The sequence below is a fragment of the Triticum aestivum genome, chromosome 2A (assembly GCF_018294505.1).
Source record: "Triticum aestivum cultivar Chinese Spring chromosome 2A, IWGSC CS RefSeq v2.1, whole genome shotgun sequence".
Taxonomy (NCBI): domain Eukaryota; kingdom Viridiplantae; phylum Streptophyta; class Magnoliopsida; order Poales; family Poaceae; genus Triticum; species Triticum aestivum.
Genome location: NC_057797.1, coordinates 746,314 through 762,368, shown reverse-complemented (window position 1 = coordinate 762,368; position 16,055 = coordinate 746,314). Strand labels below are relative to the sequence as shown.

Here is a 16,055-nt window from a genome sequence, read left to right as displayed (position 1 = left end):
CGAGACCGGCCCACCATTGATCATGTTAAGAGCGACATCATATATGTGGTCAATAATTAGTTTGGGTTCGTTGGTACTTGCGATTTGTGTTTTGCACTATGTTGTATCCTACTCAACTCCCTTAGAATTGACTTTGAGCATTGTACATTTGCATGGTCATGCTAACTTGTGGGCACTGATTCATCAAAGAAGACGATTGCATTTTCCACGCGAAAAAAGGATGGTTGCATTTTTACTGACATTCTTTGCATGTTAATAGTACTTGCATCATTGGATTATTCGCATTTCCGTTATTTTAATATCTCAGATAATGCGTGAATCATGATGGCTTGTGCTGGATGTGGTTGTTTTTGATAATCTCCTCCAAAGTCACCCATTCTTCTTTGTTTTGTGGCAGAAAATGACCTTAGTTTTCCGTAGTAATGTTTCCTACTCCCTTTGTCCCATAATGTAAAACGTTTTTTAACACTATACTAGTGACAAAAAAGTCTTACATTATGAGATGGAGGGAGTACTTTTTTGTTCTCTAGCAACACACAGACATTCGGCTAGCTTTTCTTATTTCTGAATTGATGCCGTGAATGAAGAATGCATACAAAATATCAGTATTTTTTTGAGAATTATATATAAAATATCAGTAGAGTTGGATGTAAACGGGCCCTAATTTTAACGTATTTGAGCATCACGAGCAAGCCACATTATTTATTTATAACAAAGAAAAAAATGGACGTGTCCTCTGGCCCATCCCATACCATGGCCCGTGTGGTGACTACGATCGATCGATCATGCAGCTAGAGATTGACAGCCGCCGCCGCCGCTCTAATCTAGGTTCCAGGCAGATCGACCACGACGACGAGGTGGTTGCTCGATCCTAGCCGGAGATGAGCGGCGGCATCCGGCAGTTGGTGAACCTGGGGGTGTATGATGGGCGCAACCGCGTGTATTCGCTCCGACGCTTGGACCTCTCCAAGATGGACTTGTTTCACCGGACGGTAGAAGAGGCGGCCGCGGATGGCAAGCTGCTGCCAACACTCACGCCCGCCAAGGCCTGGGCGTCCAACAGGAGAAGGATCTGCAAGGCTGACCTCTCGGCGGCGGAGGTGGCGGCGCCCAGCATCCGGACGCCCGCAAGCGAGCTGGTTACTAAGCCACCAGAAGTACTCCCTCCGTATGGCGCTCCCAACGGCTCCTGTACGGACAGGCGTTGCGAGCGTCTCTGGCGATGGTGGCGGTGTCTCGGCGCAGGGCGGCGGTGCTCAGGCCCCGGCGGAGGACCCGGAGGCTGGCTGGGTGGCGGCTCGCGCCCCAGTCCCCAGGCGGGCGGCTGCGCCCCCCATGGGTGTCGCTGGGTGGTCGGGAAGCCGCTTTTGGGCGCTCGCGGAGGACGAGTCGGACTGCGACGAGGAGGCGGAGTTAGGCGACGCGGTGGCGTCGGGGGCAGGTGGCCGTGCGGCCTGCTCCATTGGCGACTTCGTGTCGCGGGCGAGGAGCTCGGGGGCTCTCTCAAGGCCGGGCGCCGTCGTGCGTTTGCACCCGGGGGCCGTGGCTCGCGGCGGGTCGATGCGGCTGCGCAGAGAGCGACCCGCTCGGTGTGGCGTAGCGAGGGCCGCGGCATCCTTGCTGCGCCTGACGCGGGGCTGCTCCTACAGCTCGCGGCAGACCAGTCGTGTCCGGCGCCGGCGTCCCCCATGGCGGCGGCGGCGGCGCGGACGACGCTGGGCGTGGTCAACCCTAGGGTTGGGGCGGACCAGCAAGCGGTCCAGACGGGCCAGCCCACGCGGGTGGTGGACGGCCCATATGCGGTGGTGGCGCGGGCTGGGGCCCAGTCCCCTGACGCGCGGGTGGTACAGGGAAGCGTTCCTGTCCCCAGGACCCAGCCCGACCCACAGGGGGTGATCCAGCCCAATCAGCCCAGCCCAGAGAGGGCACATAAATGGCTCTGGATCCCCCGCGGAACCCTAAATACCTCGCTAGGTTTCCCAGCCACCGCTGCGGAGGTGCGGCGCTTCGGTTGTCTCGCCCGATTCCTCTCACCCACTCCACTCCCTTCCCCACTGCGGCGCACCTTTGCAGAAGTAGTGGCGATGGGCTCTAAGCAAGATCGCCGGGGGGAAAAGCCTCCCATGGAGCCGCCGCGGGACCGTAACCGTGGCCACGCCGACGACGAGGGGGGTTGGGGGCCACCGCCTGCGTGGTGGCTCAAGGAACAGGAAAGGAAGAAAAAGAAGAAGGCGGAGTACAAGCAGCGCGGCCTCGAGCTCAAGCGCAAGGGGATGCAACCAGCGACGGGCGGCAACCGGGGCGGCGACTCCCACGCGAAGAAGAAAACCAAGCCTGCGGGGGCGGTGGCCTCCAAGCTGCCTCTTCCGCCCAGATCTGAGGTGCCGGGCTCATCCAAGGGCACGGAGGCGGAGCCAATCCCGATCGAGGAAGCTGACGGACCTGAATGCTTCCGATGCGGGCGCACGGGCCATTTCCAGAACCTCTGCACCTTCAAGCCCCTGTGCTTGGTGTGCACCAACACTACAAGAAATCAGTTAATACATGACGGAACCAAACCGTCATGGCTGGGCACAAAACCATCATGGATGGCCATGCGTGACGGATTCAAAATCCGTCATGTATATCGCGTCATAATTTGACCACCATGCGCTCCATGACGGAGCTACCAATACCGTCATGGATCCATGACGGCTCTTGACCGTCATGTATGGCACTTAACTGACGTGCTAACAACGACGTTAACGCGCATGCCACATCATCATCCGACATGGCAGCCAACATGAATCCAACATGGCGGCCCATTTAGTAATCAGCCCATAGACAATTTCGGTCCACTGTTTTCTGTTTTCGGCTTCGGCCCATGTGATCATCGGCCCAGTTAAAATCTCAGCCTGCTGAAGTTGTGGCCCAATTAGAATTTTGGCCCACTCATTTCCATTAGATGCAACTTTAGCCCACCAATTATAGTATAGACCAATACCTATTATTTTGTGTTTGTTAACATTTCAAGCACATAATTTTTAAAAGATTTTTGCTCACACCATTAAATTAAAAAAATCAGACAAACATAAATTACAACCAATAATAAAAAGGAAAATGAAACCCACTAAAAAATTACATAAATGCAAGTTACAGCCAAGTCATGCTCGTTGATTTTTTTTTTGAGAAAATGGAAGCAAGAGTACAACATCATGACGCTGAACTTATTAGGCTAGGATCCACTGATTCAGTACCACCATCGTCTTCCGTTTGCTAAAAAATAAAAAAAGCCATCATTTTTCCACCACGGAAGAACGCCTAGGAGGGGATCTTGCCGCATATGGTGCCCCTAGATTCTGGCTCCTCAAGCACGCATGGGAGGGGATCACGTGCACGACGCCGCCTCGGTGCCCATCGCCATCTAGCTCGCGTCCGCTCCGCCCTGCACTTTGGACGCGTGGCCGTGGAGGGGCGGTCACGAGCCCGTCGGCGCCTCAGTACCCATTGTCGGGCGGCCTCGAGCACGCCCATCGGGTATTCTGCCGCGCCAGACCCATCCATGTCTGCGAGCCCGTCGCCGTTCCCGTTCGCGGCCTGCAGCGACTCAGGCACAGGCCACACCAACGGTACCAGCGCCAGGTCGGCCTTTGGGGGCGTCGCTGCTTATATGGACGAGGCAGTCGTCGAGGCGGCAAGCGCCTTGTAGCGACACGGGCACCGGTCGCGGCTGAACAGGAAGCCATCCCGCTGGCGCCATAGGTCCCGTCCGCCAACGCTCGGGAAGTGGACGCCGTAGCACCGTTCGGCCGTGCGTCTGCCAAAGCGCTGCTCCTCGTCGACCGGTGGATGCAGACCCCTCGGCGGCCCAGCACGGTACACGCAAAGGATTCGATGGCGGCATGGGCGTCGTAGACTCGTGGGGGCTGTGCTTGCCTTCGGTGAGAGGATAGTGGAATGGAGATGCTGGGAGAAGGAAGATGTGGATTAGGGGAAGGAGGAAGGAAGGTGCTGCGAGGATAGGATCTAGAAGGATCGACGGATACGTCTGGTGGGTGGAGAAGAAACACAGGAGATGGGAACCAGTCTACCACCGTTGGATTGGAGAGGATCTGACGGCTATGACCGGCGATCCGCGTGAGGGTAGAGTGAACCAATCAGATGCCACGGTTTTCTTCGCGCAGGATACATGCATACTGAGCTAGGAACCTAATGGGCTCTTGTTGACTCTCGGCCCAGCTGTGAGCAAGGCAGTCCAGATTTTGAACTTTTTTTTCCATTTCGCAAATAACTAAGTAAGGCACCGTTCTAAAATAATTTACAAAAAAATTACCATATGACCCCAGCACACCTTCTACATCTACATACTACATATATTTTATTTTTAAAAGTTTCAGTATTTTTCAAAGTGGTTTAACATATTGTTATCATTTCATTGGAGTTTCAATAAACTTTGAATTTGTTTAATACTTGTTATAGTTTAAATGAATTTATGTCTCTTTATTGATTAAGTTAATTTGAGCTGCATGTAAATCAAATAAGGTTAACATAAAATCACAAACCAATAATTAGGAGCATATGTGTTGTTCTTTCTCATAGCTGAAAATAGTTGAAACATCTCCCCTGTCATAACTTAAATTATGTTGGGGTAATTCAAAATTCTATTGGCAACCAATCAAGAATAATAATAATAAAATATCTAAATGTGGTCATATACTGCAAGCTATATTTCCGATCACAACATCTTTTTGAAACAAATTTTACAAAAACAATATTGAAGGACTTATGATTTATGTTAGCTCGTAACATCAAAATAGATGAAAATATCACATGATAGTTAGGGATAATTCAATCTTTACCTAATGAACCACAAAATATTTTTGTTAAAGTTGAGAAGCACTAAATATAACATTTATTATACGTATAGTATATTAAAAAGTGTTGTTTAGTTCTCTATCCAAAATAGGTTGAACAATATTATCCAATCATTAGAATGACCAAAGAACACTTTTCAAAAATATTTTGAGTTTTTACACATATTGTTTTGAGTGAACATCAATCAATTATGTTTTTTCTAGATTTAAAGTATACCATTATAACTGGTAAATATTTTCATATATTAGTCATATTTTTAGTGAATAATTATTTAATGTATGGATTTTACTTAATGAATAAATATTTTCAACTCACTGGTGACCTAGCCATCGTCAACGATGTGCGGTGGTAGGAAACACTTGCTAGAAATTTAGCAATTTTTGTGTATACTGCTTGTGTGTTGTTACGTGAGAGTGGAAGGTACTACATGTACTAAGTTCTCTGAAAATAGTTAATTCAAGGCTAGTGGATGAAGCATATGTCTTTTCGCCTTCAAATATGGCTCGTTCCCTCTCGAAACATAGATTCTTCTTTGGAGATGGCCCGGTTTCTAAACAGTGTACGTCATAGCTTTTGCAAAACCTTCTCAAATATTTACCACAACCTTAGGTGTCATATGAGGGCACGAGGGCAATTTTCATGTTTTCTAGACTTTGTTTGCATTTTCAGAATTAAAAACGAAATAACCAAACTCTATGCCTGGGTCAAGTCTAGGCAACCTCAGGTTTTGAACCCCCTTTTTTTACTAGTAATTTGTAAGTGATTTGCATGTTAGATTATTATGTGTCATCACAATACTAGTAAATCATGAAAATTAAAAGTAAGATATTACATGCTATAATAAAATTATCATGTTGGGAACTTGTGGACTATTTTATTACAATTCGTATCGAATCACGGTAGCATAACAAATTTCTATATGAAGAATTCTTTTGAAAATAGACTTTTATTCCAAAAGAAATGTTATTGACGTGTTTGCGAAATCTTTTAGCTTTTTCAAATTCAAACTTGAAAATACAGATAAAGTTAGTTTGATGTTAATTTTCTCCTTTTCAAACCGTAAACTTTAAATAACTTAACATCCTATGAAGAATAAATAAATTAAATCTATCTAAATTTTCTATAGGCTGTTTGCATATTTTCTACAGGTAGTATTGTCATGCGTACAATTTTTTCAACAGCGTACTAATTCTTTTGAGAATAATAAAAAATGCTTTCGTGCATGCATTCAACAGTATTCTTTTTTTTGTGGGAGCATTCAATAGTATTCATGCGAGGGCACCATGCCAAGTTCCATTTTTTTTCAAAATTCGTTTGCATTTTGTAGAATTAAAAAAAATCAATAAACTCCATGTTCAAGGTTGAGTCTGTCACCCTCATGTGTGTAACTCCTTTTATTTTCTTGGATAAGACGCAAATATAGACTCAGTAAAACAAGTAGGGTTTTTCAAACCAAATTGGCCAACTTTTTCATGCACTTGCAATTCAAAATTGAATTGTATTCATTAAATGCCACAAAAATGCATGAAATGACTTAAATATGGCAAACGAACCCCGAAAAATCTCAATTTTTGACATGGGTCATACAACGGTGTATATTAAGTGTACGGAACATTTTAAGGTCAACATATGATGCAATGGTCGCTTTACCTTCACAACTGACCTCTTCCTTCTCGTAACATAGATTCTTCCTCAAAGTGGCCAATTTCTAAGTAGCGGATACAACCACTATTGTGAAACTTTCTCAAATTTTTACCAGAGCCTCTAGGTATCATACGAGGGCACCGTGCCAAGTTTCATATTTTCAAGACTTCGTTTTGATGTAGGGTGGAGACCCTAAGTGGAGATCTTTCACGAATTGGAGGGTGATCCACAAAAAACACGAAGAACACGAAGAACAAGAGGGGAAATCACAAGAGAAACACTCAAGAACAAGTCCGGGGGCACCGGGGGGTCTGGTCACTCAGGGGTGGATGGTGCGGGCACCTGGGGTGTCCAGAGAGCCTCTGGTGCTTCGTGTCTTGGAGCTCTTCCTTCTCCCTTCTTGGTTGCTTGTGACTCCCTGCTAGCTTCCTACGGCCATCTCGTTGGTACCTATGAATACACAATGTTTCTCTTTGAGGTTGAACCCAATTCTCATGTGAATTCCAATGAAGATCGAAGAGGAAAGAGTTAACCTCGGTTTCGGTGGCACGTGCGTGAACTCTCGTCATTGGTCCTTCTCGAGGTGCTTGATGAGTTGTAGTAGACTCGACGGGGATGATGGAGGGATGCTCCGCATCACGTTTGCATTTTACAAAATTAAAAGATTGCCAACGTGTTTGCAAAATGTTCGTCAAGCATTATTTTTTTGGCAAAGTGTATTTGAAAAAAATGTTCAACATATTTTTAGAAAATGTTCAACGTGCATTCAAATATTATTGTGTAAAATTCTTCTTAGATATTTACAAACATCTCTAACATTTTTAGTACATTTCTAAAATTTATTACTATTACACAATTATCGATGTGTTTTTAGAAATTGGTCAACGTGTTTCCAGAAAATGTTCAACGTGCATTAAAAGATTAGTGTGTAAGAAAATTAGTTCATGTTTACCTCTTCAAGGTACAAAATAACAAAAATAGAATAGAGATTTAGAATACACAATAATTGTACAATAAAAATTGTTGTAACTTTTATATATAGGGAACACAAATTTAAAAATAAAAAGGGGAAATTAAACATGAACTTGCACAAAATAAAAAAGAAATCCAGTAGAAAACCACCCGTTCGCGTACAGGGCTGCGCAAATATATGTGAGGTGAGCATTAGACAGAATTGGTATGTATAGGAGAAAGTAGTACTAAGTGTACAAAATTCGTAAATTTTGACTTGATAAACCATAGCCTAGCTAGCATCACGGGCAAGTTTTTTTTTTCAGTTGAGCACCGCGGGTAAGTGATTACCTCAATTTAGAGGTCAGTGTTCGAACCTGGAGTCTCACTTTTAACTAGCGACACAAGGTTTGTCGCAAAAAAAAAAAAACTAGCGACACAAGGCCCAACTAAAAAAACTAGCCATTTAAGGCTGAACTTGTATAGTATTAATAAGCACAAGGTGTAAGGGCTTCACACATCTTCTGCTATAGCGCAGTGGCAAGGACTGGTCTCCCTGCTCGTGAAGTCGTGGGTTCGAGTGCCTCCCCTGGCTACTGATTTTTTTGTTATAAATTTCACAGGACAGACCAACACCGCATGTCGGTCGCACAACAGCTGTCAGTGTGAATAAATCCATGACGGTTTCAACATTGTAAAAATGAAAGACAAGACTCTGCATTTTAGGACCAGTCAGCCGCTCCCAGATTCATCACGGATCCCATGACGGATCTACTTAAACCTTCATGGTCTATGACGATTTTTAGGAACGTCATCGGAAATTCGTCATGAATTAACAGATTTCTTGTAGTGCAAGGAGGGGCACACGTCAGCGCAGTGCCCGACCCGCGGCAAGCCTCTGCTCCTCCAAACCATGGGGCACGCCATCTCCGGCGAGGGTTTCTTTTGCCTCCAGTACCCGGATGATTCGAGGGAGGAGCCGCAGATCCAGCTGGGGGCCAACGCGGCCGTGCTCTCCATGCCTTCCGGCGTGCTCACCCAAGAGATTCTACAAGTGGAGCTGCCACACCTCTTCGAGGGCGAATGGGACTGGTAGATCTCAGCTATGGAGGGAGGGGCGTTCTCCGTGGTCTTCCCTGACCCGGTGATGCTCCGGATGGCAACAAGGAGCGGCAAGCTGTTCCTCTCCCTCAACAACCTCATGGTGGACATCCGCGACGCGGTCCTCGACGCCCCCAAGGGAATGGCGATGCCGGAGGTGTGGGTCAAACTGGGGGGAATCCCTCCCAAGCAACGGCGCTCCGACCTGCTCATGGCGGCCACCACCATGCTTGGCCGTCCCCTGCTGGTGGATGAGGAGTCCCTCATTCGTCCGGGGCCTGTATGTATGCGTTTCGCATGCCGCAACCCCCGCAAGCTGCGTGGTCTGGTCCAGAACTGGTTCAATGGCGAGGGCTTCAACATCACCATCGACCCCGAACTTCTCCCGGAGCAACTCGCGGCGCCTGCCCTGCCTTCTCCAAACCCTCCTTCTCCAAATGACCAAGGTAGGGGTAGGGAGGGGCGTGACGGCAACCTGGGCGGCGACAAGGAGGCGGATGCAAGCCTGGAGGATGATTCCATCGATACAGCGGCATGGGAGAAGCTGGGCATCACTGACAAGGGCGGGGCGACGAACCGGGCGCCGTTGCCTTCGATGGAGCTGCCGCCTGGGGGGTCCATGGAGCTGGACCTCTCCATTCCCAACCAGTATGGCTCAAACCTGGGCTCGGTCACGTCCCCCCCGGTGCGGGCGGTGGCGGAGCCTGGTGCGGGACAGATGGAGGAACCGCTGGGGGAGGCGCGCACTCCCATTGCGGTGTCCATGGAGTCGCTGCCGCTTGCCTCGCGCTCTCCATCCCAAGGGGGCCGCAGCTCCAACAAGCTCGGGGCGGTGAAACAGCTCAAGAAGGTGGCCGTGCGCAAGGTTAGCGCGAAGGCCATTCGTGTGGCGGAGCTCCAGGGCGCGCCGGTGACTCCCCGGCAGGCGGTGATGGCGCTGGCCGTGCCCACCCCCGACCCGATCGCGCAGGAGGCAGCCAAGACGGTGACTGTCCCGAAGGCCAAGCGTTCCAAGGCCGTCGTGGACGGGCAGGTGGCCCCTGTGCGGGTCAGCGCGCGGGCCAAGGGCGCCAAAGGAAACATGCCTTCGCTCCAACGCGCCCAACTCCTCCAAGCACAGAAGAATCTGGAAACCTCAGGTAATCCATTGCCCCGCTTTTCGATTTTGGATTCTTTCTCGGACGAGCACCTAGGTGAGGTGTTGGTGGAGAGTGGGGTGGAACCAATTGGGGAGGGCGGGGTTAGGGAGCTAATCTCGCTGGTGCGCGCTAAAGAGTTGGCTCAGGCGGCACTCGCAGCGGCGGCTGCTCAACACGCGGAGCGTCTGGCTGTCGAGGAGGAGCCCTCGACGTCACTAAGACTCCGGCCCGAAGGGGAGACAACAACAGGGGTTGCTGCTCCTCCCTCTCCTCGCTGCGGCAAGGTGAGGCGCGTGGCCAAGGCGATCACCTCGAGGGGTGTCCGCCTGCGAAACCGCGTCATCTAGATGCGGATGCTCATTTGGAACATCCGTGGCTTCGGCCACTCGGGGCGGCGCACCCAACTTAGAGACTACATCAGGAAAGAAGGGATAGATATAGTTGGGCTCCAGGAAACCATTAAAGCTGATTTTCGGCTGATTTTCGTCACCAAGACTTCGTAGCCATAGACCCTTTGGAGCGTTTCATTTGGCAACATAGCCTGGCTATTGAGCATTCGGGTGGCATGCTGCTAGGCTTTTGCAGTGCCATGTACGAGGTGCTGTCCTGGGAGGTAGGCACCTTCTTTATTGCAGCCAATATTCGTGTGAGAGCTTCGCTACGCGAGCTCGTGATCCTGCAAGTATATGGACCAGCAGATCACTCACGTTCGGCAGAGTTTCTGGGAGAACTCGAAGCCAAGGTGCTGGCAGTCGCCGCATCCCAAGTCCCGCTCCTAGTGGGTGGCGATTTTAACCTCATCCGATCGAGCGCGGACAAAAACAACGACAACATCAACTGGTCAAGGGTGACCATGTTCAACAGCGCAATTGCGTCAATGTCACTTAGGGAAGTGGCAAGGACGGGGGCAAGGTACACTTGGACCAACAAGCAACTAGCCCCGGTGCGATCCGTCTTGGATCGCGCTTTCATGTCTCCGGAATGGGAAGTGGTGTTCCCATTATGCTCGCTCCTTGCTGAAACAAGGATCGGCTCGGACCATGTTCCACTCATCTTATCTTCAGGGGAAGATAGGATTCGTCGCAGTCCACGTTTCTTTTTCGAAACAGCGTGGTTCGAGGTCCCTGATTCCGACAACATCTTTCGGGAAAGATGGTTGAGAAGTGTTCAAGCCACGGGCCAGCAGCGCGGCCCTATGGAGTTTTGGACAGCGGTCGGGGGACGACTGCGTGCAAGCCTCAAGGGATGGGGCGTGAACCAGGGACGAGACGAGAAAGTTTTGAGGGCGAGACTTCTCGATGAGATTGCAACCCTCGATACTCAAGCAGACCCGCGTCCTTTCTCGGAGCAAGAATGGGCGCATCGATACGCCTTGGAAGGGCAAGTCGAGGCGCTGCTCCGATCCGAGGAGGAATATTGGAGACGTCGAGGAGGACTTAGGTGGACGCTCAAGGGCGATGCGAACACTGGCTACTTCCACGCGTACGCGAATGGTCGTCGCAGGAAATGCCTAATCCTGAGACTGCAGACGGAGCAGGGGATCCTTCTCAAGCAATCAGAGATTAGCAAACACATCTACGACTTTTACATAAGCCTGATGGGGACCGACGAGCCTCAGCGCGCCAGGCTGAGTGAGGAAGCCTGGCTGCCAGCACAAAAGGTCTTGGAGTCGGAGAACGAAGAGCTGGGGCTCGCGTTTCTCCCCAAGGAGATCGACGAGGCTCTCCAAAGCATGAAAATAGACACGGCACCGGGGCCCGATGGGTGGCCGGTGGCGATGTTTAAACACTTCTGGCCATTGTTGCGCGATCCCATCTTCGCGGTGTGCAATGGATTCATGCGCGGTTTTGTGGACATCGCTAGGTTAAACTACGGCGTGCTCTCCCTAATACCGAAAGTGGTGGGTGCGGATAATATCCGCCAGTACGGACCAATAGCGCTCATTAATGTGCCTTTCAAAATATGCGCCAAGGGCTGCGCCACGCGGCTTACTCCGATAGCACACCGCACAATCAGTCATTCCCAATCTGCCTTTATCTGCGGCAGGAACATTTTGGAGGGACCATTAGCGCTACAAGAGACCCTCCACGAACTCAGACGCACGCGCAAACTGGCGATTTTACTTAAATTAGACTTCGAAAAAGCTTACGACCGCGTCAACTGGGATTTCCTCAGACAAATCCTGTTGAGCAGAGGCTTCTCGCCGGTGTGGGTGCACAGAGTCATGCAGTTGGTCTCGGGGGGCCAAACTGCGGTCTTGGTGAACGGAGAAGTAGGGCACTTCTTCCGGAACAAGCGCGGCCTCCGACAGGGTGATCCCATGTCACCGCTCCTGTTCAACTTTGTGGCAGATGCTCTTGCGACCTTGCTGCGGAAAGCAACGGAGGCAGGCCATATCAAAGGGGTGTTGGGGCACCTCATCCCAGGGGGGATATCGCACCTGCAATACGCCGACGACACGCTCTTGCTGTTCCAACCGGACCTGCACAGCGTGGCCACGATCAAAGCCCTGTTGATTAGCTTTGAACTTTCGTCGGGGCTAAAGATCAACTTCCACAAATGCTAAGTGATGCCCATGGGACTCGAGCCGTCAGATAGTAGGCGTATCGCGGACCAGCTCAATTGCAAACTAGGCAAACTTCCGTTTACTTACCTTGGGCTCCCGTTGGACGCCACTCTGGGCCAAGGTGGGTGGGCGGGTCTGTCCGTGGAGGGGGAAGTTCCTCTCTTCTGCAGCCCGACTAGTGCTCACAAACGCGAGCCTGTCCTCACTGCCGCAGTTCGCAATGGGGTTGTTCCTCTTGGCTGAAGGGGTGCACGCCAAGATGGACACACCATGGCCCCGTTTCTTTTGGGAAGGTGCGGGACCCAAACGCAAGTACCATATGGTCAGATAGGATGCAGTGTGCAGACCCAAGGACCTAGGGGGGCTAGGGATCACAAACACACGGATCCTCAACATTGCACTCATGTGCAAATGGATCTGGAAGTTGTCGCAGGGGGCGACCGGTCTGTGGGTGGACATATTGCGCAATAAGTATTTCCCCAACGGGAACTTTTTTGAAGGCAGGGCGCGGGCTCTCCCTTCTGGAACGACCTCCAAGCGGTGCACCCGGCCTTCGCCCTTGGCGCCAAGTTCATCGTAGGGAACGGGCGCTCGGCCCGCTTCTGGCTTGACCTAAGGCTGGGAGCGCAGCCCCTTTGGGCCCAATTTCAGGACTTGTACGTCCTGGCGGTCAACCCGGAGATGACGGTAGCGACGGCCCTAGCCTCGAACCCCCCCGCGATCCACTTCTGTCGAGAGCTAACGGACCTTGAACAAGCACACTTTGAGGAGTTGCTTGGCTTGACACAATCGGTGACGCTGTCCACTTCCACGGACACGGTCACTTGGGCTCTCTCCCCGTCCGGAAAGTTCACGGTCAAATCCCTATACCGCAGGCTGTGCCAAGCTCAGGGACCAGCATTCCCAATGCCGACCGGTTTGTGGAACGCCCGTATTTCGCTTAAAGTCAAGGTGTTCTTCTGGCAACTTTTCCGTAATAGACTTCCCACATTGGCCAATGTTGCAAAATGCAACGGCCCGTCTTCTGGCTTATGCGCCATTTGTAATACCATGTAGGATGCGAATCATGTGTTCTTCTGCTGCCCCCTAGCGCGTTTTGCCTGGAGCGCAGTCCGAGCGGCCACCAACACCAATTGGGACCCGCAATCGGCCACTGACCTAGCGGCCATTGTTGCGTCGACGTCGGGTGGCAGTAAACGCGTGCTTTGGAGCTGCCTAGGTGCCCTAGCCTGGGCAATGTGGCTTACAAGGAACAAACTTGCCATCGAGGGAATTTTCCCATCACACCCTGCTAATATTCTTTACAAATGCAACATGCTTATGCAGCAGTGGAGTCCGTTGGCGAAGCACAAGGATGCTGAGAAGATGAAGCAAGCTCAAGATCGTCTTCGCCATGTCTACGTTTTGGCTAGGGAGCCGTCCGCCGCTTCTACGACGTGAAGTGGTTTCTTTTGTCTAGCGAGCGAGCCTGCGTGCTCTATGCTCTTGGCCTTGGCCTGTAATAGACTCGCTTTGATCACTTTTGGCCGCTGGCCTGTCCGTGATCCTGCTGTGCTTGCGCGCCAGCGTAACCTGAGCCTCCACGCTCGTGACCTTGTTGTGCTTCCGTGCCAGCGTAACCTGAGCCTCCGCGCTCGTGTCGTCTGTCCTAGTCCTCGTCTGTAAACGCTGCCTAAGTTTGTGGGCTTTATTAAGTTAAAGTCGGACGCTTCTAGCGTCTCCGTTCTAAAAAAGTACTCCCTCCGTCCCAAAATTCTTGTCTTATATTTGTTTAGATACAGATGTACCTAATACTAAAACGTGATTTGATACATCCGTATTTAGACTAATCTAAGACAAGAATTTTGGAACAGAGGGTATCATGCAGCCTGCCAACCCATCACTGTGTTCATTTCCTCGCCACCGCCTCGGAGGACAAGGTCGTCTTGGATGACCGTATGAACCGCATGTTCCGCTTCGACGCAGGTGAGGGCCGCCGCTGGATCGAGAGCCTGCCAAGCCTCCACGAGCACAAACACTCACCGTTGTCCATCGCCGTCCCTCCGTCGAACTTGCACCTCCATGACGGCCAAGACGATGGCGACATGTACATCGTCGATAGGATCCTCCATCCGGACAAGTCGGAGGCAAAGCTGCAGTTCGAGGCCCTGGTGTGGAGGGCGGAGAACCCGCGCTCCTTTTGTACCAGTACCTGGCACTGCGACATCCTCCCGCTGCCACTTTGGATCATCCAACAGAAAGCATGCCTACGTCTGTGGTCATGCTCTCGTAGGCGACGACACCATTTGCTTCTCCATTGCCGGCACCGAGGGCGCCGGCACCTACTGCTTCCACATTGCGACTTGCGAGTGAAGTAAGGCTGGCGACTGGGTTATGCCGTTCCAGGGCAAGGCGGAGTATGTTTCGGAGCTCGGGCTCTGGTTCGGCGAATTAAGTGGCCTCCCCTGTGCCGCCGACATCTCTGGCGTCGTCATAGGGGAGGAGCCGCCGCAGGAGAAGTTGCGGATCTGGGTGGATGATGACCTGCCAGAGGAGTGGCAACCGAGCGAATTGTGTAGGTCCAAGGTCATCAGCCTCGGATTGTGCAGGTTCATCGTTGTGGACTTCTTGGATGCCATGGTATTCGACAAGGACTGCAACGAGATGGTTATGGGCAAGCAATTTTCCCTCTTCACTCGTATGGAGGCAGGGTACGATAATGTCCACAACAAGGGCAATGCCAAGAATGACAGCAATGGCGCTGGCAAAGACAATGACAACTACAATAGTGGCACCAAATGTCCTGGCAATGGGAATGGCAACAATGGAGGCAACGGCAGCAAAGTCAAAGGGTTGATGCGTGGCCTGCGTATGGTTAAGCACAAATCAAAACGTTACATGTTTAACGTGCAACATAGTATTGATGCGGTGCTGTAAATGCATGATTCAATAAGTCATTTTGACTTGCTGAACTCCAGTTATGTTTGACTGTATGTATGCATCCATGCTGAGATTTAATTTGCTATCGGTGTACTCTTGCTGCTCTCTTTTTTTTGCCGCTTGTTTGTTTACGGTATGCAGTACTGACCTTAGTGTTAAGTCAACTTAGTGCCTTTGAATAATCTTATGGCCCCAAAGTACATAACGATATATAGCGCTCGTGACTTGTTCTATCTACATGCACCAGCACTGCACAGACATGTGAGCATTTTCTTCTATTTGATGACTGCCATTAACAACTCAAAATCCCAGCACACTTAGATTATTAGAACGAAGACGCTAGAAGCGTCCGGCTTTAACTTAATAAAGCCCACAACTTAGGCAGCGTTTACAGACGAGGACTAGGACAAACGGAACGAGCGCGGAGGCTCAGGTCACGCTGGCGCGAAAGCACAGCAAGGTCACGCAGGCCATAGCCCAAAGTAATCAAAGCGAGTCCATTACAGGCCAAAGACCATGAGCATAGAGCACGCAGGCTCGCTCGCGAGACAAAAGAAACCACTTCACGTCGTAGAAGCGGCGGACGGCTCCCTAGCCAGAACGTAGACTTGGCGAAGACGATCTTGAGCTTGCTTCATCCTCTCAGCATCCTTGTGCTTCGCCAACAGACTCCACTGTTGCATAAGAATGTTGCATTTGTAAAGAATATTAGCATGGTGTGATGGGAAGATTCCCTCGATGGCAAGTTTGTTCCTTGTAAGCCACATAGCCTAGGCTTGGCACCGAGGTAGCTCCAAAGCACGCGTTTACTGCCACCAGTCGTCGACCCAGCTATGGCCGCCAGGTCAGCGGCCGATTGCGGGTCCCAATTGGTGTTAGTG

General features: G+C 50.7%; 1 pseudogene; it reads left to right on the top strand.

Annotated features, from left to right (window-relative positions):
* The first annotated feature begins 818 nt into the window (after window positions 1-818).
* LOC123186821 (uncharacterized) lies at window positions 819-15,171 on the top strand (annotated as a pseudogene).
* Window positions 15,172-16,055: the final 884 nt, after the last annotated feature.